This window comes from Salvelinus fontinalis, chromosome 28 (assembly GCF_029448725.1).
Source record: "Salvelinus fontinalis isolate EN_2023a chromosome 28, ASM2944872v1, whole genome shotgun sequence".
Taxonomy (NCBI): Eukaryota; Metazoa; Chordata; class Actinopteri; order Salmoniformes; family Salmonidae; genus Salvelinus; species Salvelinus fontinalis.
The window spans coordinates 9422149-9446476 of record NC_074692.1 but is presented as its reverse complement, the minus strand read 5'-3'; the positions used below and the strand labels follow the sequence as shown (position 1 = coordinate 9446476).

At 43.0% G+C, this 24328-nt stretch overlaps 1 protein-coding gene across 1 annotated transcript in view; it reads left to right on the top strand.

The window, feature by feature from the left end:
* The first annotated feature begins 10641 nt into the window (after positions 1-10641).
* LOC129826069 (cAMP-specific 3',5'-cyclic phosphodiesterase 4D-like) overlaps positions 10642-24328 on the top strand; it is a 375111-nt gene continuing 361424 nt past the window's right edge. The window contains exon 1 of the mRNA XM_055886372.1: positions 10642-10797. The gene's annotated coding sequence lies outside the window, so the exon portion shown is untranslated. The remainder of the gene's footprint in view (positions 10798-24328) is intronic.

Genomic DNA, 24328 nt, shown 5'->3' with positions numbered 1-24328 from the left:
CACATTCTTCACGATCAGTACTGCAGAATCCCTCAACTGATGAACAACACTTTCTGCAGGTTGTGAGACATCCCTTACCATTCCTTCCGCTATTTGCACTGCCTCTGCATAGGAGACCTGATGGACGGCCCGGATTCTTGCTACTTTGACCTCCTTCACCATTATAGGGCATTCCTGAAACTCGAGAACGCGGTTCCCACCACATTAGCAGCATTGTGTCCACTGACTCTTCCACAACATATTTATTCCTTCTGCACGCACTTGCCATGTGGCCAAACATTTTACATTTAAGACACTGCAACAGTCTGTTCACATAAGCTCTCACCGCGTATCTCATTTACCCCAGCTTGATCAAATAGCAATAGCACCGATAGCCTTTCCTCTTTCCTTCCATTCACCATACGGTTCAATCGACGTGCATCCCCTACTCCTGGTACTTGGTGCTTTAGATTTTCCGTCTCAAATTCCACCATGTCGCCAGAGATGACACCTTTCACTGGTGCCCTGTTCAGAAAATCAAAGATTTCTTCATACTCCTTTAATACCCAGAGACACAATGCACTTTCTTTTTGTTCTTCAAATAAAATCTGAACAAAAATCTGAACGCAACATGTAAAGTGTTGGTCAAATGTTTCATGAGCTGAAATAAAGATCCAAGAAATGTACCATAGCCACAGAAACCTCATTTACCTAAAATTTTGTGCACAAATTTGTTTACATCCCTGTTAGTGAGCATTTCTCCTTTGCCAAGATAGTCCATCCACCTGACAGGTGTGTCAAGAAGTTAATTAAACAGAATTATCATTACACAGGTGCACCTTGTACTGGGAACAATACAAGGTCACTCTAAAATGTGCAGTTTTGTCACATAACACAATGCCACAGATGTCTCAAGTTTTCAGGGAGCATGCAATTACCATGCTGACTGCAGGAATGTCCACCAGTCCTGTTTCCATAGAACTGAAAGTTAATTATTCTACCATACGCCGCCCTCCAACGTCGTATTAGATGACTTGGCAGTATGTCCAACCGGCCTCACAAATGTGGACCACGTGTGACCACGCCAGCCCAGGACCTCCAGATCAGGCTTATTCACCTGCGGGATCGTCTGAGACCAGCCACCCAGACAGCTGATGAAACTGTCGGTTTGCACAACCAAATAATTTCTGCACAAACTTTCAGCTTTCAGGAAGCTCACCTGCGTGCTCGTCATCCTCACCAGAATCTTGACCTGACTGCAGTTCGGCGTCGTAACCAACTTCAGTGGGCAAATGCTCACCTTCGATAGCCACTGGCATGCTGGAGAAGTGTGCTCTTCACGGATGAATCCCAGTTTCAACTGTACCGGGCAGATGGCAGACAGCATGTATGACATCGTGTGGGTGAGCGGTTTGCTGATGTCAACATTGTGACCAGAGTTCCCCATGTTGGCGATGGGGTTATGGTATGGGCAGGCATAAGCTACGGACAATAAACATAATTCGATTTTTATCGATCCTGAGATCTATTGTCATGCCATTTATCTGTAGCCATCACCTCATGTTTTAGTATGATGATGCACGGCCCCATGGTGCAAGGATCTGTACAAAATTCCTGGAAGTTGAAAATGTCCCAGTTCTTCCATGGCCTGCATACTCACCAAACATGTCATCAATTGATCATGTTTGGGATGCCCTGGATTGACGTGTACAACAGCCTGTTCCAGTTTCCGCCATTATCCAGCAACTTCGCATAGCCATTGAAGAGGAGTGAGACAACATTCCACAGGCCACAATCAACAGACTGATCAACTCTATGAGAAGGAGATGTGTCGCGCTGCATGAGGCAAATGGTGGTCACACCAGATACTGACTAGTTTTCTGAACCATTCCCCTACCTTTTTTTAAGGTAGGTGTGACCAAGGTATATTATTCCCAGCTATGTGGAATCCATAGATTAGGTCCTACTGAATTTATTTAAATTGACTGATTTCCATATATGAACTGTAACTAAGTCAAATCTTTGAAATTGTTGTATGTTGCGTTTATATTTTTCAGTGTACAATAAATCAGTACTATACCACTCCTGGTCACTTTGATTGACTCCACCTTTCCCAGTGTGACCTCCACTATCTCTTTGACAGCAACTGGATCTCCCAAAAACACTTCAACAAGGAATGTTGCATTGTTAGACCGAGGCCTATCTTCATTAACAACTTTAGCCCGTTTTGCTCCATTCGTCAATGCTCCATTTTTCCACTCATTTCCATTAACTTTACGCAACGCTCCATCCAAATCAAACAGTGTTTCCGCTTCCACCATCTTTCAAACCTCAAAAACGTCACCCCTCCTTCTGCAATCAGGAGAGCAGGACTATGTCTTCTTCATTTGTCTTGTGAGTAGCTTGTGAGCACATTACTGCCACCTAGTGTCCTGGAGGGGCACCCATGATGCAACTAGCGGCACGCAACCAATGATTTACCAAATATACAGTATTTATAACTAACCCTGATTGTTCATCTGTGTCATTTTCAATGGGAGCAAATGAAGCATAGTGGGCAGAACAAGCCAGGAGTTGGGCAGAGCCAAGGCTGTTGGAGCACAGAATGTATTACAGTCCTTTAACTCTAATGACATGAAATGTCTATCTGCTACATTCAGTGTGCTACGGATGTCAAGAATGTGTGACGTTTATTAGTCATACATACACTTAATCATCCTGAAAATCAGGTGCCTTTTTATGTAGGCCTACCTCTTTTGTGAAAAAAGTGTGGAAAACATTACATACCACATGCACATGAAATCACATACAGTGCCTTTGGACCCTTTGATTTTTCCACATTTGTTGCGTTACAGCCTTATACTAAAATGGATTAAATAAATACAAATCCTTAGCAATCTACAAACAATACCCCAAAATGACAAAGCGAAAACAGGTTTACAGTATATAACTTATTTACATACTATGAGACTCGAAATTGAGCTCAGGTTCATCCTGTTTCTATTTATCATACTTGAGCTGTTTCTACAACTTAATTGGAGTCCACCTGTGGTAAATTAAATTGATTGGACATGATTTGGAAAGGTACACACCTGTCAATATAAGGTCCTACAGTTTACAGTGCATGTCAGAGCAAAAACCAAGCCATGAGTTTGAAGGAATTGTCCGTAGAGCTCAGAGACAGGATTGTGTCGAGGCACAGATCTGGAGAAGAGTAGGAAAATATTTTTGCAGCATCGAAGGTCCCCAAGAACACGGTGGCCTCAATCATTTTTGGAATGGAAAAAGTTTGGAAACACCAAGACTCTTCCTAGAGCTGGCCACCCGGCCAAACTGAGCAATCGGAGGAGAAGGGCCTTGGTCAGGGAGGTGACCAAGAACCCAATGGTCACTCTGACAGAGCTCCAGAGTTCCTCTGTTAAGATGGGAGAACGTTCCAGAAGGACAACCATCTCTGCAGCAGTCCGCCAATCAGACCTTTATGTTAGAGTGGCCAGACAGAAGCCACTCCTCAGTAAAAGGCACATGACAGCCCTCTTGGAGTTTGCCAAAAGGCACCTAAAGACTCTCTGACCATGAAAAACAAGATTCTCTGGTCTGCTGAAACCAAGATTCAACTCTTTGGCCTGAATGCCAAGCACCATGTCTGGAGGAAACCTGGAACCATCCCTACTGTGAAGCATGGTGGTGGAAACATCATGCTGTGGGGATGTTTTTCAGGGAGACTAGTCAGGATCGAGGTAAAGATGAACGGAGCAAAGTACATAGAGATCCTTGATGAAAACCTGCTCCAGAACTCTCATTACATCAGACTAGGGGCGAAGGTTCACATTCCAACAGGACAACAACTCTAAGCACACAGCCAAGACAATGCAGGAGTGGCTTCGGGACCAGTCTCTGAATGTCCTTGAGTGGCCCAGACAAAGCCTGGACTTGTTCCCGATCAAACATCTCTGGAGAGACCTGAAAATAGCTGTGCAGCAACGCTCCCCATCCAACCTGACAGAGCTTGAGAGGATCTGCAGAGAAGAATGGAAGAAACTCCCCAAATACAGGTGTGCCAAGCTTGTAGCGTCATACTCGAGGCTGTAATCGCTGCCAAAGGTGCTTCAACAAAGTACTGAGTAAAGGGACTGAATACTTATGTAAATGTGATACTTCAGTTTTTATATTTAATGCATTTGCAAAAATGTCTAAAAAACAGTTTTTGATTTGTCATTATGAGGTATTGTGTGTAGATTAAGGACAGTAAAGGACAGTAAAGGACAGTAGACGAAACAGGTACAAAAGCATCTTTATCCACAGTAAAACGAGTCCTATATCGACATAACCTGAAAGGCTGCTCAGCAAGAAAGAATTGCCCAACTTATTGTGGGAAGCTTGTGGAAGGCTACCCGGACCGATTGACCCAAGTTAAACAATTTAAAGGCAATGCTACCAAATACTAATTGAGTGTATGTAAACTTCTGACCCATTGGGAATGTGACGAAAGAAATAAAAGCTGAAATAAAACATTCTTTCCTATTATTCTGACATTTCACATTCTTAAAGTAAAGTGGTGATCCTAACTGACTTAAGACAGGGAATTTTTACTAGAATTAAATGTCAGGAAATGTGAAAAACTGATTTTAAATGTATTTGGCTAAGGTGTATGTCAACTTCCGACTTCAACTGTACACATCAACATCATCATTCACTGTTGTAGTGAATGTAATTGTCAGACCTCTTCACTAGCTGACCACCAGTAAGACCTGTTTTAAGAACAGTTACTTACCCCGCCGGGCCGTCCCTTAACCTGTATGTACAAATAAGACATCAGGTCTGAATTCAGTGTGGATAGGATGATTACGCAGAAGTATCACCACGCTTTTATGTGATTGGTTTTTCTAGGGGGAGTGAGAAATAGTGAGGAGGCAACTTGATTTAACTCTGATCGCTTTTATTAGAATGTTTACAGTGCAAGCAGGGATTTTTTTTAAATAAATCATGTTGCAAGAGATACCGGATCCAGGAAAATAGGTGGCGGAACAAAGAAAGTCAAATTTGAGAGGTGCCAGATCAATAACTGTACCTGCCTTTGTGCTCAGACTCAAAAAGCCACAGACTAATATCAATTCTTATGTACAGTGCATTCGGAAAGTAATCAAACCCCTTGACTGTTTCCACATTTTGTTACTTACAGCCGGATTTCCCCTCCCTTGCTATTAGCTTAGTGTTTTCATGTTGTGGATGGAAAGGGCCCCAGTCAATGTTCCCTCTCATTTTTTGAGCACTGAGCAAATTTCAGGTCTGCTGAGCGCAAACATGAACATTGTGAAAATTCGGTGCAACTTCCAGTGCGTGTTAACTGTGAACACTGAGGCTGTACCCGCTTTAAGTCAGTAGGTTACTGTGGCTATTGGATCATAATGTAGGCCTACCAGAGTGGCAGAAAATGGAGAAAATGCATCCCATAACATTTTAACATGGAAATAGTTGTTCCATTCAGCCTACATTAGCAGCCAATGTGTGGTGTTCAATGTAGGCCTACATTCCAAGAGACTTTTGAAGAAGAAAAAACATACAGGGCTTGACATTAACCTCTTTATCCATTTGTCTTTCAGACAAGGAGGTGACTGAAAATGTTGTGATTGACGCAAGAAACCACTTTACAAAATAAAATCCATTATTATTCCCATACCATTATTACAGAGAATCAGACATATTATCCTACGCTCTGCCTATTGGCTACTTAGCTTAATCAAGATGTCTCAAAATACAACACTGCCCCTTTAAGACATAACAAAATCTCTTTACCTGACAACACCTGATTTAATCAAATGACCACCCAAACTATTTACATTGACACCCCCACCCCCCTTTTTGAATTAACAGTGCAGCTGCTTGCTGTTTGTTATCTATGCATAATCACTTTACCCTTAACTATATGTACAGATTACCTCGACTAACCTGTATCCCTGCACATTGACTCAGTACTGGTACACCCTGTATTTAGCCTCGGTAATGTTATTTATTTTTTTACTTTAGTTTATTTAGTAAATATTTTCTTAACTCTATTTCTTGAACTGCATTGAGGGCAACCAACGAGGGCTTGTAAACATTTCACGGTTCAGGAGGCTGAGGAAGCTGACAGGAGGCTGAGACCTGTTGTATTCGACACGTGACAAATAAAATTTTATTTGCTTTTCAAAGATGGCTAGAAAAATGCACACATTTTGTGTTCTTGTTGGAAGCAACCACTCCCCCATTGTTGACTAGTGCGTTAAACCAATCAGAAATACTATCAGATCCCCAAATGGGCACATTTATATGCCTACATTTGCACGCAGGCCAGGTAGCCCATAAGCCTACTTCTATGTGTGCGCATCCTTACTCAACATTGGCATGAGCGCTCCTGTCACGACTTCTGCCTAAATTGAAGCCTCTCCTTGTTCCGGCGGTGCTCGGAGGTCAACGTCACCGGTCTTCTAGCCATCATTGATCCATTTTTCATTTTCCATTGGTTTTGTCTTGTCTTCCTACACACCTGGTTTCAATCCCATTCATTACCTGTTGTGTATTTAACCCTCTGTTTCCCCCTCATGTCTTTGTCAGAGATTGTTTTATGTTCAGTATTCGTGGTTTTTATTTGGTGCGTGACGGGTCCTCGTACCCATTTTGTTTCATTGTATTTTTATGGTTTTGGAGTTATGTGTTTTAAGTTATTAAACTACTCCCTTCCACCAAGTTTTGATTCTACTGCGCCTGACTTCCCTGCCACCTATACACACGACTGTGACAGCTCCTAGCAAAAGACAATGACTAAATTGACAGGACTCATAAATGGAATTAAATAAACCAAAACGTGTTTCTCACAAGTGTAGCATAGGTTGTGCACTCCGAAAATGAGAACAGGAAGACGGAATAATAATATTGAATGCATTAAAATAAATGACCGTAACCAAAGTAACAAACATTGTAGTACACTAACAATCAAACACAAACAATTCACACAAGGAAGTTATGAAACAATGAATGGGCACAAATTGGCGGGAGAACGCATTCTGGAGAGAGAAGTGCATTGTGCATCTGGGCACATGGTCAATCCTATGTCTGCATTGGCCATGCAGCATTTACAGTGAAATGGCCTCAGCAGAAGTCAGGGCAAGAATGGCCTCATCAGAAGTCAGGGCATTCTTACTTTTTACGCTTCGCAGAGCAGTGCAGAGCTGTTGTCAATGACGTGACTTTGTGATAATACAGAATGTACCCCCACCTATCGTCAACCAATCATGTCAATGTGGAGCTATACAGAGCCCTCCACATTGTTACAACATTTGGAAGGTGCATGATGATGCAGTACAGAGCTCAATTTACATGCCTCACACCCTCCATATGGAGCCTCCTACCATATTTTCTAATCAAGCATAAATGGACTTTAAGTCTAGGCCTCCACAATGGATTAGTTCAGTCAGATGGGCGCATATACACTGCTCAAAAAAATAAAGGGAACACTTAAACAACACAATGTAACTCCAAGTCAATCACACTTCTGTGAAATCAAACTGTCCACTTAGGAAGCAACACTGATTGACAATAAATTTCACATGCTGTTGTGCAAATGGAATAGACAAAAGGTGGAAATTATAGGCAATTAGCAAGACACCCCCCAAAACAGAAGTGATTCTGCAGGTGGTGACCACAGACCACTTCTCAGTTCCTATGCTTCCTGGCTGATGTTTTGGTCACTTTTGAATGCTGGCGGTGCTCTCACTCTAGTGGTAGCATGAGACGGAGTCTACAACCCACACAAGTGGCTCAGGTAGTGCAGTTCATCCAGGATGGCACATCAATGCGAACTGTGGCAAAAAGGTTTCCTGTGTCTGTCAGCGTAGTGTCCAGAGCATGCAATCGCTACCAGGAGACAGGCCAGTACATCAGGAGACGTGGAGGAGGCCGTAGGAGGGCAACAACCCAGCAGCAGGACCGCTACCTCCGCCTTTGTGCAAGGAGGTGCACTGCCAGCGCCCTGCAAAATGACCTCCAGCAGGCCACAAATGTGCATGTGTCAGCATATGGTCTCACAAGGGGTCTGAGGATCTCATCTCAGTACCTAATGGCAGTCAGGCTACCTCTGGCGAGCACATGGAGGGCTGTGCGGCCCCACAAAGAAATGCCACCCCACACCATGACTGACCCATCGCCAAACCAGTCATGCTGGAGGATGTTGCAGGCAGCAGAACGTTCTCCACGGCGTCTCCAGACTCTGTCACGTCTGTCACATGTGCTCATGTGCTCAGTGTGAACCTGCTTTCATTTGTGAAGAGCACAGGGCGCCAGTGGTGAATTTGCCAATCTTGGTGTTCTCTGGCAAATGCCAAACGTCCTGCACGGTGTTGGGCTGTAAGCACAACCCCCACCTGTGGACGTCGGGCCCTCATACCACCCTCATGGAGTCTGTTTCTGACCGTTTGAGCAGACACATGCACATTAGTGGCCTGCTGGAGGTCATTTTGCAGGGCGCTGGCAGTGCACCTCCTTGCACAAAGGCGGAGGTAGCGGTCCTGCTGCTGGGTTGTTGCCCTCCTACGGCCTCCTCCACGTCTCCTGATGTACTGGCCTGTCTCCTGGTAGCGATTGCATGCTCTGGACACTACGCTGACAGACACAGGAAACCTTTTTGCCACAGTTCGCATTGATGTGCCATCCTGGATGAACTGCACTACCTGAGCCACTTGTGTGGGTTGTAGACTCCGTCTCATGCTACCACTAGAGTGAGAGCACCGCCAGCATTCAAAAGTGACCAAAACATCAGCCAGGAAGCATAGGAACTGAGAAGTGGTCTGTGGTCACCACCTGCAGAATCACTTCTGTTTTGGGGGGTGTCTTGCTAATTGCCTATAATTTCCACCTTTTGTCTATTCCATTTGCACAACAGCATGTGAAATTTATTGTCAATCAGTGTTGCTTCCTAAGTGGACAGTTTGATTTCACAGAAGTGTGATTGACTTGGAGTTACATTGTGTTGTTTAAGTGTTCCCTTTATTTTTTTGAGCAGTGTATATATATATATATATATTTGTTACGAACAACAACCTAACGACCAAACAATCGACTAGTCGACTAATTGCGGTCAGCCCGAGTGCACTCGCTAGGACACAGAAAGCCTGAGTGAAGATGACAGGCAATGCCTCAGCATTATGCAAATGAAGCAACTCTGTGGCTGTCTCCGTGGCACTGCAGAACATGCTGAGTATGTCACTCCTGCCTTCATCTTATTGTATAATGATGAGAATAGAAAAATCAGCATGAATGGCCTTGTTATTTAGTTCATGTATATGTGCTATGTGGATGGTCTAAATTCACGACAGCAGCTGAAGATACAGAAGTTATTCGAATGGGAGAGTTAGTTGTCTTGCTGATTATATGGTTGTGTGTGTGTGCATATATGTGTGTTTGTGTGTCAGAGGGATGTAGCAGAATTCAACTCAGTGTTACTAAAGTAAACGCACAACCCAAGACTATATGTACACGGTTCACTCTTGCTATATGTTTTCTGATCCATGAAACATTGTGTATGTGTGGACCCTTGTACACTAAAGCCAACTGAGGTGAAATATAAAGACAGTTGTTCATCTGATTTACTGAACCTGGTATGAAAAACAGTGAACACCTGTTACTGTCACCTGCTTGGCCCTGTCCGGGGGTATCGTTGGACGGGGCCACAGTGTCTCCCAACCCCTCCTGTCTCAGTCTCCAGTATTTATGCTGCAATAGTTTGTGTCGGGGGGCTAAGGTCAGTCTGTTATATCTGGAGTATTTCTCCTTATCTGGTGTCCTGTGTTAATTTAAGTTTGCTCCCTCTAATTCTCTCTCTTTCTCCTTCTTTCTCTCTTTCTCTCAGAGGACCTAAGCCCTAGGACCATGCCTCAGGACTACCTGGCCTGATGTCCCCAGTCTGGTCATGCTGCTGCTCCGGTTTTAACTGTTCTGCCTGCGGCTATGGAACCCTGACCTGTTCACCGGACGTGCTACCTTGTCCCAGACATGCTGTTTTGGACTCTCTCTCTACCGCACCTGCTGTCTCTAACTCTGAATGATCAGCTATGAAAAACAAACTGACATTTACTCCTGAGGTGCTGACCTGTTGCACCCTCTACAACCCTGTGATTATTATTATCTGACCCTGCTGGTCATCTATGAACGTTTTAACATCTTGGCCATGTACTGTTATAATCTCCACCCGGCACAGCCAGAAGAGGACTGGCCACCCCTCAAGCCTGGTTCCTCTTTAGGTTTCTTCCTAGGTTCTGGCCTTTCTAGGGAGTTTACAAAATAAAGAGAGAGAGATAGAGTCCTACAGTGCAATATACCCTCTCTTCTCCTCCTCTCCTTTTTTTTATCCTGTATATTCTACAGAAATACTTTCCATTCTCTCAGCTTACACCTCTATCCCACTCTCTTCCCTTCCCTGTCCTATCCTACTCTCTCTTTTGTCACTGTGACATCCTCCTCTTATCTCATCATCTGTTCCTTCCCTGTCCACCACCATGGGAACTTCAAGAGGGAGGCGGGGCTGGTGGAATGGAGTGGACTGGAGGAGCTGTGGGATTGGCTGAGAGGCGGGGACCTCTCTCAGCTCCTTGCCTTAGAGCCTGAGAACTCTGAGTTGAGTTCCATCCTTGTCCCAGGGAGCATCAGCAGTGTGGGACTGCTCTAGATAACCGATACACAGAGAGCGGATACTTTTCTGTTTGTTTTGGGTTTTTAGATTGGCAATTTCACAGTGAGGAAAAAACACTGTGCTGCAACCTCTCTCTTCCTCTCCAAAGGAAAAAAGTAAGTTGCTATTTTGCCTTTTTACTTTCCTATTCCTCCTCCCCACAAAGACGCTGGATGTGTGTAAAGTTACATGTGGCACATGCTGTGAGGGAGAGCTAGTGATTTGGAAACCCTACACAATCATGTGCACTTCCTATCAATATTGACGTGGCATCTGTGATTGTGTGTGAGGTTGTACGTGTATGTGTTTGCATATGCATGTGTAGGTGTGTAGAGAGGACATATAGATTGCATTTATGAGGGAAAGGCGCACTGCGACTTTACAATGACCAAGCTCATCAGCGAACTTGTCACTGCATCAAATCTCATTGACGGAGTAGCTCAAGGTCTCCCTCCCAAAATCTCCTGGTGTGACTTTCAGGCTGCAGGGTGGCACACGCTATTAATAGGGAGGAGAAAAAAACACACACCTTTTTAGCTGAGGCGATGGCTAGTGGAGTAGAACACTCGAAAAAGAAAAGGAGAGCCTCACACTCTAGGAGCTCAGATGCAATAATTTCATTACCAATGTTTCGACAGACAAGCTGTCTTCATCAGGGTATTAATAGGCTATTAATAGGCCTGCTCCAAGTGTGCTGCAGTCATACTTTTATCCCCAAAACACTGATCTCTTCCAGAGATGGAATTTCTTTAAAGCAAACATTACCACCATTTACAGTACGTTAAAAATAAATAAAGCTTTTGGTCTATTAATGACTTTGGTCTTCATTCCTGTGTTAACTTCAGGTCACAGACTTATAGGGGTTTTAGGAAAGAGCTGGTGTGCTGTAATGTTTCCTCAGTGTGTATGTTTGTGTGTCAGAGTTTTCCATATTAAACTCAGCAATGTGGAGCAGAGCAATGCCCAGAACCCACCCTCCCTCCATCGCAGGGACAACAGCTCAGCAGCTCTGTTCTGGAATTACTCCCTGGATTTCCATAGTCATGCTTATAGAATTGATTATGATTACGTAATCAATCATTGCCTTGCTTGTCTTGCATTGGTTTTACTGTTGGTGAGAGCAGTTTGTTAACATGGAAAAGCATTGTTTGCTTTAGAAGTCATATTATCCAAAAAGAACAGAAAGAGACTTTGTATGAATTGGCAGTCTATCTATAGATGTAGAATCCATGGAGGAGTTTTTTACTGTGCAGTCACTTCAGTGATGGAATGATTCCATGTTTCCTTCAGCCGTTATCCGGTCCCTTCCTTTCTTGCACAGTCTATAAAATAGTATATCAACTGACATAGACCCACAGCGGTGAAGATATTACTGCACAAGCCTTCGGAAAGTTTGAAGAATGTGGACCCATCTGTGGTTCTCTCCCCTCTCTGTCCCTTTCTGTCCCTCTCTATCCCCTCGGTTCCTCTGTCTATTGGGTTGTCTGGGCATATGGGCCACAGCACAGATTATGACTCCAATTGAAGGGTTGAATTCAGTAGGTTAGAGACGAGAGGATTTTCCATACGTCTACCTCTTCAATATGATTGATTGTACTGGAGATTGTGTATCATCGTTCATGCCCTGTAGTCCTAGGGTCTAGCAAGTCCAGGTCTAATGACATTGACCATGAATTGAATCAATCCTGGCCCGGTATCATTTTTAATATCCACCTGTCATACGCTCTCCGACCCCATTGTTGTGTGGAACACAGACAGTCTGGTGTGGTACTGACCTCTAGCATGCAAATGTCCCCCAGCCTTCTAGAACCCACTCACATTACACACATGGCAGGTGAGAGCACACAGAGTTTGTCTCACCGGAGGACCAACTCACAGGGTCGACAGAATCAAGACTTACCCATTACTCCACATATCACGTTCTGTCCTTTTCCCTTGAATAGGGATGTCCTTTCTCCCCTGTTTTACTGGTTAACACATCTTATGACGCACTGGTAGTATTTTTAATACACACTGAAACCTAATGCTATGACAGCAAAGCAAGCCAGATAGCATACATAATGAATGTCTGTGTTGACTATTTTCACAAGTATGTGGTACATTTTCACAACTCTCTGTACAAAACTCCAAACTGGTCAGACTTGTAATGCATTTTTTTTAATTAAAAACCTGTCAATGTGCAATCAATCAATTAATGAAATGTATTTATAAAGCCCTTTTTACATCAGCCAATGTCACAAAGTGCTATACAAACTGCTATGCATTCATTTGGATTGTAAACGTCTCTCACGACACAACCATTGATTCAAAATATACAGTACCAGTCTAAAGTTTGGTCACACCTACTCATTCCAGGATTTCTTTACTATTATTCTACATTGTAGAAAATAGAAAAAATAAAGACATCCCAAATATGAAATAACACATATGGAATCATGTAGTAACCAAAAAGTGTTAAACAAATCAAAATATATGTAACATTTGAGATTCTTCAAGTAGTCACCCTTTGCCTTGATGACAGCTTTGCACACTCTGGACATTCTCTCAACCAGCTTCATGAGGTAGTCACCTGGAATGCATCTCAATTAACAGGTGTGCCTTGTTAAAAGTAAATTTGTGGAATTTATTTCCTTAATGCGTTTCAGCCAATCAGTTGTGTTGTGACAGGTTAAGGGTGGTATACAGAAGATAGCCCTATTTGGTAAAATACCAAGTCCATATTATGGCAAGAGCAGCTCAAATAAGCAAAGATAAACAACAGTCCATAATTACTTTAAGACATGAAAGTCAGTCAATCCGGAAAACTTCAAGAACTTCTTAGGCATGGAGGTAAAACCCTGTTATTCTCCTAGGTGTAGTGTATTATTTAACTAGTATTCATCTCTCAGTGTAGCCTTTCTCAGCTGATGTTTTATCAGTCTGTTAATTGGACAAATACAGATCCACTGGGAGGATTAATAACACTAGAGCTCAGAGGGAAAGAGCAGAGGGTGACTTAGCTACAGCTATAACAAAAGGACGAATCACTAAACATTGGTTGTTGACTTACTGATAAGTTATTATCGTTGTAGCAGGTTTAGTCTGAGCAGGTAGGGTCACTAAAAAGCCACGTCAACCAGTACTGGTTGACGTAAGGGTAGTCATTTCTGAGGATGTTATGCAATTCATACATAAAGCCCTTTGTAGGAAGTGTCCCACCCTGAAGAACATAGCTTTCCTGTTGGAGTTGATCAGACAGATGTGACTTCTGAAGCTGCATGGGGACCTATTTGTCTTTCTGCATCCATAAAAGGCTGTTGTTGAGGAGCACTTCCCCTAAAGGGTAAACTATCCCATGATGACACATAACATCCACAAACACACACATGCCGCAGGCCGGATGCAGTGGAAATGCATAGGACTTCAAAGACCCGTTCTGTACTGAGAAGAACATTCCTCAAATTCTTGTTAATATAACTGCACTGTCCAATTTACAGTAGCTATCATAGTGAAATAATACCATGCTATTGTTTGAGGAGAGTGCACAGTTTTGAACATGAAAAGTTATTAATAAACAAATTAGGCACATTAGGGCAGTCTTGATACAACATTTTGAACAGAAATGCAATGGTTCATTGGATCAGACTAACAATATGCACATACACTGCTGCCATCTAGTGGCCAATATCTAAATTCCACCTTGGCTGGAATGATACATTATCGCCTTTCTATTGCATTTCAAAGATGATGGTACAAAAAAATACAAAAAAATGTTAGTTTTTTCTTTGTATTATCTTTTACCAGATCTAATGTGTTATATTCTCCAACATTCCTTTCACATTTCCACAAACTTCAAAGTGTTTCCTTTCAAATGGTACCAAGAAAATGCATATCCTTGCTTCAGGGCCTGAGCTACAGGCAGTTAGATTTGGGTATGTCATTTTAGGCAAAAATTGGGGGGAAAGGGGTCCGATCCTTTAACACACTGTGACCTTCAGCACAGATTAACACTATCATGGGAACAACTTATTACATATTATTACAATAAAGCAACATGGATGCTATTGACTACACCTTTAATTGTTTAGTATGAAGAAATAAACTGGGATGTTATGCTTTATTGATAATTAATAACATATTGGTTGTTGAGAGTCAATTGGTTAAAGGAGCATCTGTGTGATGACAGTGTGAGAGGAGCTGCCATGATGTCAGGCAGGAAGAATGACCTCTGAGGGACATGAGAAACACAGCTGGTGCTTCACTTCCCTTTCCTCCACAGTGGAAGTCCTGTCAAGTGTCCTGTAGCTTCAATACAAAGGATCAGAGTGTTGCTTGTATCTGTGATGTCTTGAGAGTGCTGTATGGCATTCTCTGGTCATCCCCTATTTCCCTCCCTAGCCTTGTTCTCTCTGTTGAATAAACACAATGCACTTTGTTTTCTTGAACTGTAGAAACTTTCCGTAAACAATTGTTGACATGTTCTATGTTTACACTGGGTCACAGTAGGTTGTTCTTAAAAACAATAGCTAGCTCTGGGACAAAGTTATTCATACTACGACTTGATGCTCTCTAGTAACATGTTACTATCTCTCCCTGACTGTACTGAAGCACCTAAAACTAACCCTCTGTGCCCAATAACAAAGCTCCCCCTCCTCCCAAAAGGTGACTTTCATAATTCATAACATTTATAGGCCTTTTTATATATATTAGCATTTCTATTTCGTAATAAACATTTATAGGTCAATATACATGCCTATTTCATTACTGCAACAACACACTCACTTATCATAAATTGTTTGCAAGCTAGTGACTCCTAGGCCTAGAGAAAACGAGAGATTATTGACATTGGAAAAGAGTGAAACATACTAATTTAAAACTTTTTTGTTTTGTTCTGCTGCTGACATCTGCCTCTTAAATAACAAACAGTCGAATTGCCCCATTCTTTGTCACGAACAGTGAGACTCAACTCAAAAGTTGCCTCCTACCAGTATTCAAGTCACCTGCCCGGTGCCAGCAGCCAGTGGCCACTGCATGCAAGTCAGATGAGTGCACTCTTGGAGGAGGGCGGAGGAGTAGGTATTTTCTGGGATTCTAATCAAAAGTTTTTAAAAAAGAAAAAAAAGAATAAGATTATGAAAATAGAACTCTTTGCCAACTCACACCACTGGTGGTGAATGAGAATGCATGAGGAGAAAATAGCCTCATACTCCTACTGTAAAATATGGTGGTTGATCTGATGTTATGAGGCTATTTTGCTTCCATTGGTCTCGGTTAAGGTCAATGGCATCATGAACTTTACCCAGTACCAGGACATTTTAGCCAAAAACCTGGTTGCATCTGCCAGGAGGCTGAAACTTGGGCTGCAAGTGGATCTTTGGGGCACCACGAGAGCGGTTCTTTAACTTCTTGAGAATACAGGGGGTGCTGTTTTCACATTAGCATAATTGCCTCTACAGATAAAACTGCCTCTTATTCAATTATTGCTGTTACTATATGCATATAACCATATGCCATTGGATAGAAAACAAGCTATGGTTTCTAAAACCGTTCCAATTTTGTCTCTGAGTCAAACACAGGTCATTTCACAGCACTTTCCCTGAGCCAGAAAAAGATTGCAAGATGTGTATGCTCGCTTCAAAGCTCTGCCTATATATGGTCACGCGACCTATGACCCGAAACACACTTCCTTCTTCTTCCTCTGGGTGTCTGGAAGACGTCAGAGGAGAAATTTTTTGTTTATCTTGTACTGACGTGAAATAAGACCTATTTCTTTAGCGTGACCGACAACTTCCGGTTTCCTGAGATGCGCGTTTAGAGAAGCCATTGACTTTTGTTATGCTGACGTTACGGATGAAAACTATCTCCGTGTCAAAGTTTGTTTGATACATGTGACCATATCACCGTAATGTATGTTTTTTCAATATAGTTTAATCAGATTATTAGAATTTTTTCGGGAGTTTTGCCGTGTTCCGTTCTTTGAGTTTTTTAACTTTGGACAGAGCCGTGCTAGTCGACCAGTACCCAGGCTAAATGAAGAGGGGAAGTTGCCATTGTGAATGGATTGAACGACTCATCAGGACTAAGGACACCTTGATCAACATTCTGATGAAAGACCAGCAATAGTAAGACCCAATTTACGATGTTATTTCATATATCTGTCGTGCATGTGAACTGGTCGCGCGCGTCCAGCTGGTTCTGGCTGGCCTGGTTATGCTAATTTAGCGCTACATTTTGTTTTCGCTATAAAACATTTAAAAAATCTGAAATATTGTTTGGATTCACCAGATGTTGGGCTTTCAATGTCTGTACGCTGTGTATTTTTTCTGAAATGTTTTAAGACAAGTAATTAGTTATATAACGTTGGTCTCTGTAATTGTTCTAGCTGCATCAGCACTATATCAGATTGCAGCTGCAATGTAGAACTGTGATTTATACCTGAAAAATGCACATTTAAAAAAAAAAAACTATGCTATACCATAAATATGTTATCAGACTGTCATCTTAAGAATTTTTTTGTTGGTTAGTGGCTATCAATATCTTAGTTTAGCCGAATTGGTGATAGCACCTGATGGAGTAAGAAACTGTTGGAGTAAGAAAATGGTGTCATTTTGCTAACGTGTTTAGCTAATAGATTTACATATTGTGTCTTCCCTGTAAAACATTTAAAAAATCTGAAATGGTGGTTTTATTCACAAGATCTGTGTCTTTCATTGGGTGTCTTGGACTTGTGATTTAATGATATTTAGATGCTACTATTTAATTGTGATGCTATGCTAGCGATGCTAATCAGTGTGGGGGGTGTGGGGGGTGCTCCCGGATCCGGGTTAGGTACTCTGTAGAGGTTAAAGAGTTACCATCTCCTGAATTAAACTCTAAAAGGTCTTTACCCATCACATCTATAAACAGTCAACTTATTAATCATAAACTCATATCATATCATCATTTTGAAAAGTGGAAACCTTGCATCTGCAAAAACCCGAGCCTTACTTATGATTCAGTACTACACAAATTGGTTTAATTATTTATTTACTAGCTAATTTAATTGTAACACAGGATAAACATATACACTTAATGCGTTAAAAACATGTCCCTAGCGGACTGACAACAATATGGCTGCTTGTTACAAAAGACATGAAGAGGGTGAGAGGGACAGAGACACTTAACGTTGGTACAGTACATTTAGAAACTACTCTCACTTACAGTTCTCCTATACTTTGCACATGAACCGCCGCCCACTTGGTGTAAGAAATCATGAATGTATTTATGTGAAAAGGTCTTGGCTCTCTGTGTATCTCTTTCGGAACCGGGCTGGGGGTTGGGCATTTTCGCGGCACGAGATACGAATGACTTCGAATGCAAAGAGTTTGAAAGAACACAAGCCAGCCCCAACAATTGAAGATAGTATCTTCCTTGAGCTCATGGACAGAGAAGTCTTCGTGGACAAGTCTAAAAGCTGGGTAGCTCCTCTACTTTTCCGTTCATCCTGGCGTCAACTCCCTAACAACACAGAACAGGCACTAAAACGACTCACTTCTCTGCGACGTACTCTGAAGAGAAAGCCGGACATGAAAGAACACTTTCATGATTTCATGCAGAAGATCTTCGACAAAGACCAAGCTGAAAAAGCTCCACTGTTGAAGGGAAAATAAGAATGTAGGGACTCACTCATCTCTGGTGTGTATCATACCCAAAACCAGTTCAGATATGAATAGTGTTTGACTCCAGTGCTAAGCATGAAGGTGTCTCCCTCAACTATGTCCTCCTCAGTGGACCAGACGTGAATAACACACTCCTCTGAGTCCTCAACTGATTCCGAAAAGAACGTATTACAGTCACAGCTGATGTGCAACAGATATTCTACTGCTTCTTCGTCAGAGCAGACCACCGAGATTACCTGAGGTTCCTGTGATAACAACCTTAGCAAATATATCACAGAATACAGGATGAAAGTACATGTGTTCGACAACAGCCTCTCTCCAGCTGTGGCTGCACAAGTTAGGCTCCAACAGCAGCAAGTCATGGATGTATTTCTTCCAGAGGATTGCTCAAAAGATCTCAAAGATCTGGATCCTCGTCAGCAAAGCCTAGGCATCAGTTGGAATCTGGAAACAGACAGCTTCACCTTTCGTGTATCCCTAGAAGAGAAACCATTTACAAGAACAGCCTATTCGACCCCCTTGGGGTTGTAGCACCTATCACTATGCAAAGCAAGGCTCTAATGAGAGAAATCTCTACTGAACATGAACAATGTGAATGGGGCACCCCTCTACCAGAAGAGAAAGAGATGCAGTGGAAACTGTGGAAAGACTCACTGATGGAACTCAAACAGCTCACTATTCGAAGGCATTATGTCCCTGTCTCCTTGTCTTCCACGCAGCAAAGAGAACTGTGTGTCTTCTCAGATGCATCTACTATGGCCATATCAGCTGTAGCCTACCTCAGAGTGGTCGATGTCGAAGGAAGAGGTCATGTTGGGTTCATCATGGGAAAGTACAAACTGTCTCCACGTCCTGCTCACACTGTTCCACGCCTAGAGCTTTGTGCCGCTGTCTTAGCAGTTGAGATGGCAGACCTGATCATTGATGAGATGGACATTTAGATTCATGCAGTGAGGTTCTACACAGAGAGCAAGATTGTGCTAGGATATATTCACAACACCTCAAGAAGATTCTATGTCTATGTGTCAAACAGAGTGATACACATAAGGAAGTCCACACAGCTAGACCAGTGTCACCAAGTCAGTAAGTAAAAAATCCAGCAGATCATGGATCTAGGCCTGTGCTAGCAAGCATCCTCAAATACACCACCTGGTTCTCAGGCCCCCTCTTCCTGACAAAGATAGATAAAGAAGAGACTAGTCAGTCAGAAACCTTTGAACTTGTGGGATCAGATACTTACACAGAGATCCGGGCCGCAAGTCACAACATTCACTACCGAAGCTACTGAAGACCAACTTGGCTCACAAAGGTTCGAACGATTCTCCAGCTGGAAGTCGCTCACCTGAGCAATCGCAAAACTAATCCACATAGCCAAATCCTTCTCCAAATAAAAAATCAAAGTTTATTTGTCACGTGCGCCGAATACAACAGGTGTAGCCCTTACAGTGAAATGCTTACTTACAGGCTTTAACCAATAGCGCAAAAAACGTGTTAGGTGAACAATTCTTCAGGGCTTCAGACAGTGATAAGGGCAGCCACCTTAAACAAGCCAAAACCACCACCATTAGATGCCTCAACAAAAGAGAAGAGGTCACAAAACACAGTCCTCTAAAGAAGCTGGACTCTATCATTGATAAGGACGGGTTGATAAGAATAGGAGATCGCACAATGGCAGCTGATATTTCATGGGAAGAGAAACACCCTCTCATCATGCCCAAGAACCACCATGTCGCCACTATTAGTGAGGCAATACCATAAGCAAGTTGCACATCAGGGTTGACACTTCACTGAAGGCGCAGTCCGGTCAGCTGGATTGTGCATCACTGGAAGTAAAAGATTGGTATCCAGCATAATCCATAAGTGTGTGATCTGCAGAAAACTGGAAGAGCAAAATATGTCAGACTTACCTGCAGACAGACTTGCCTCTGATCCTCCATTCACTCATGTTGGACTGGATATCTTTGGACCCTGGAGCATTACCTCTCCCCGAACAAGAGGAGGCAGCGCTGAAAGTAAATGCTGGGTCGTCCTGTTCTCCTGCATGAGTACAAGAGCAGGACACATCAAAGTGATAGAGTCTATGTCTACCCCTAGATTCATGAATGCTTTGAGAAGATTCTTCTCTATCCGAAGACCTGCAAAGCAACTCTGCTCGGATAGTGGCACATACTTCATTGGAGCCTGCAAAGAGCGGAAGATCAGAACAACTGACTCTGAGATGAGTACTTCAATCAATCAATCAAGTTTATTTTATATAGCCCTTCGTACATCAGCTAATGTCTCGAAGTGCTGTACAGAGACCCAGCCTAAAACCCCAAACAGCTAGAATGCAGGTGTAGAAGCACGGTGGCTAGGAAAAACTCCCTAGAAAGGCCAAAACCTAGGAAGAAACCTAGAGAGGAACCAGGCTATGAGGGGTGGCCAGTCCTCTTCTGGCTGTGCCGGGTGGAGATTATAACAGAACTATGCCAAGATGTTCAAAAATGTTCATAAGTGACAAGCATGGTCAAATAATAATCATGAATAATATTCAGTTGGCTTTTCATAGCCGATCATTAAGAGTTGAAAAACAACAGGTCTGGGACAGGTGGCGGTTCCATAACCGCAGGCAGAACAGCAGCAAGGCCAGGCGGACTGGGGACAGCAAGGAGCCACCACGCCCGGCAGTCCCGACGTATGGTCCCAGGGCTCAGGTCCTCCGAGAGAAAGAAAGAGAGAAGGAGAAAATTAGAGAGAGCCAAGATTTTCAAAATGTTCATAAATGACAAGCATGGTCAAATAATAATCAGGAATAAATCTGTTGGCTTTTCATAGCCGATCATTAAGAGTTGAAAACAGCAGGTCTGGGACAGGTAGGGGTTCCGTAACCGCAGGCAGAACCGTTGAAACTGGAATAGCAGCAAGGCCAGGCGGACTGGGGGCAGCAGGGAGTCGTCGTGCCCGGTAGTCCTGACGTATGGTCCTAGGGCTCAGGTTCTCAGAGAGAGAGAAAGAAAGAGAGAACGAGAGAATTAGAGAAAGCATACTTAAATTCACACAGGACACTGGATAAGACAGGAGAAGTACTCCAGGTATAACCAACTGACCCTAGCCCCCCGACACAAACTACTGCAGCATAAATACTGGAGGCTGAGACAGGAGCGGTCAGGAGACACTGTGGCCCCATCCGAAGATACCCCCGGACAGGGCCAAATAGGAAGGATATAACCCCACCCACTTTGCCAAAGCACAGCCCCCGCACCACTGGAGGGATTTCTTCAACCACCAACTTATAATCCTGAGACAAGGCCGAGTATAGCCAACAAAGATCTCCACCACAGCACAAACCAAGGGGGGGCGCCAACCCAGACAGGAAGATCACGTCAGTAACTCAATCCACTCAAGTGACGCACCCCTCCCAGGGACGGCATGAAAGAGAACCAGTAAGCCAGTGACTCAGCCCCTGTAACAGGGTTAGAGGCAGAGAATCCCAGTGGAGAGAGGGGAACCGGCCAGGCAGAGACAGCAAGGGCGGTTCGTTGCTCCAGAGCCTTTCCGTTCACCTTCACACTCCTGGGCCAGACTACACTCAATCATATGACCTACTGAAGAGATAAGTCCTCAGTAAAGACTTAAAGGTTGAGACCGAGTCTGCGTCTCTCACATGGGTAGGCAGACTGTTCCATAAAAATGGAGATCTATAGGAGAAAGTGCTGCCTCCCGCTGTTTGCTTAGAAATTCTAGGGACAATTAGGAGGCCTGCGTCTTGTGACCGTAGCGTACGTATTGGTATGTACGGCAGGACCAACTCGGAAAGATAGGTAGGAGCAAGCCCATGTAACGCTTTATAGGTTAACAGTAAAACCTTGAAATCAGCCCTTGCCTTAACAGGAAGCCAGTGTAGGGAAGCTAGCACTGGAGTAATATGATCAAATTTCTTGGTTCTAGTCAGGATTCTAGCAGCCGTATTTAGCACTAACTGAAGTTTATTTAGTGCTTTATCCGGGTAGCCGGAAAGTAGAGCATTGCAGTAGTCTAACCTAGAAGTAACAAATGCATGGATTAATTTTTCTGCATCATTTTTGGACAGAAAATTTCTGATTTTTGCAATGTTACGTAGATGGAAAAAAGCTGTCCTTGAAACAGTCTTGATATGTTCGTCAAAAGAGAGATCAGGGTCAAGAGTAACGCCGAGGTCCTTCACAGTTTTATTTCAGACGACTTTACAACCATCAAGATGAATTGTCAGATTTAACAGAAGATCTCTTTGTTTCTTGGGACCTAGAACAAGCATCTCTGTTTTGTCCGAGTTTAAAAGTAGAAAGTTTTCAGCCATCCACTTCCTTATGTCTGAAACACAGGCTTCTAGCGAGGGCAATTTTGGGGCTTCACCATGTTTCATTGAAATGTACAGCTGTGTGTCATCCGCATAGCAGTGAAAGTTAACATTATGTTTTCGAATAACATCCCCAAGAGGTAAAATATATAGTGAAAACAATAGTGGTCCTAAAACGGAACCTTGAGGAACACCGAAATGCACAGTTGATTTGTCAGAGGACAAACCATTCACAGAGACAAACTGATATCTTTCCGACAGGTAAGATCTAAACCAGGCCAGAACTGGTCCGTGTAGACCAATTTGGGTTTCCAGTCTCTCCAAAAGAATGTGGTGATCGATGGTGTCAAAGGCAGCACTAAGGTCTAGTAGCACGAGGACAGATGCAGAGCCTCGGTCTGACGCCACCAAAAGGTAATTTACCACCTTCACAAGTGCAGTCTCAGTGCTATGATGGGGTCTAAAACCAGACTGAAGCATTTCGTAGACATTGTTTGTCTTCAGAAAGGCAGTGAGTTGCTGCGCAACAGCTTTTTCTAAAATTTTTGAGAGGAATGGAAGATTCGATATAGGCCGATAGTTTTTTATATTTTCCGGGTCAAGGTTTGGCTTTTTCAAGAGAGGCTTTATCACTGCCACTTTTAGTGAGTTTGGTACACATCCGGTGGATAGAGAGCTGTTTATTATGTTCAACATAGGAGTGCCAAGCACAGGAAGCAGCTCTTTCAGCAGTTTAGTAGGAATAGGATCCAGTATGCAGCTTGAAGGTTTAGAGGCCATGATTATTTTCATCATTGTGTCAAGAGATATAGTACTAAAACACTTAAGTGTCTCTCCCGATCCCAGAACTTGGCAGAGCTGTGCAGATCCAGGACAGCTAAGCCCTGGAGGAATACGCAGATTCAAAGAGGAGTCCGTAATTTGCTTTCTAATAGTCATGATCTTTTCCTCAAAGAAGTTCATGAATTTATTACTGCTGAAGTGAAAGCCATCCTCTCTTGGGGAATGCTGCTTTTTAGTTAGCTTTGCAACAGTATCAAAAAGAAATTTTGGATTGTTCTTATTTTCCTCGATTAAGTTGGAAAAGTAGGATGATCGAGCAGCAGTGAGGGCTCTTCGGTACTGCACGGTACTGTCTTTCCAAGCTAGTCGGAAGACTTCCAGTTTGGTGTGGCGCCATTTCCGTTCCAATTTCCTGGAAGCTTGCTTCAAAGCTCGGGTATTTTCTGTATACCAGGGAGCTAGTTTCTTATGACAAATGTTTTTCGTTTTTAGGGGTGCAACTGCATCTAGGGTATTGCGCAAGGTTAAATTGAGTTCCTCAGTTAAGTGGTTAACTGATTTTTGTCCTCCGACGTCCTTGGGTAGGCAGAATGAGTCTGGAAGGGCATCAAGGAATTTTTGTGTTGTCTGAGAATTTATAGCACGACTTTTGATACTCCTTGGTTGGGGTCTGAGCAGATTATTTGTTGCGATTGCAAACGTAATAAAATGGTGGTCCGATAGTCCAGGATTATGTGGGAAAACATTAAGATCTACAACATTTATTCCATGGGACAAAACTAGGTCCAGAGTATGACTGTGGCAGTGAGTAGGTCCAGAGACATGTTGGACAAAACCCACTGAGTCGATGATGGCTCCGAAAGACTTTTGGAGTGGGTCTGTGGACTTCTCCATATGAATATTAAAATCACC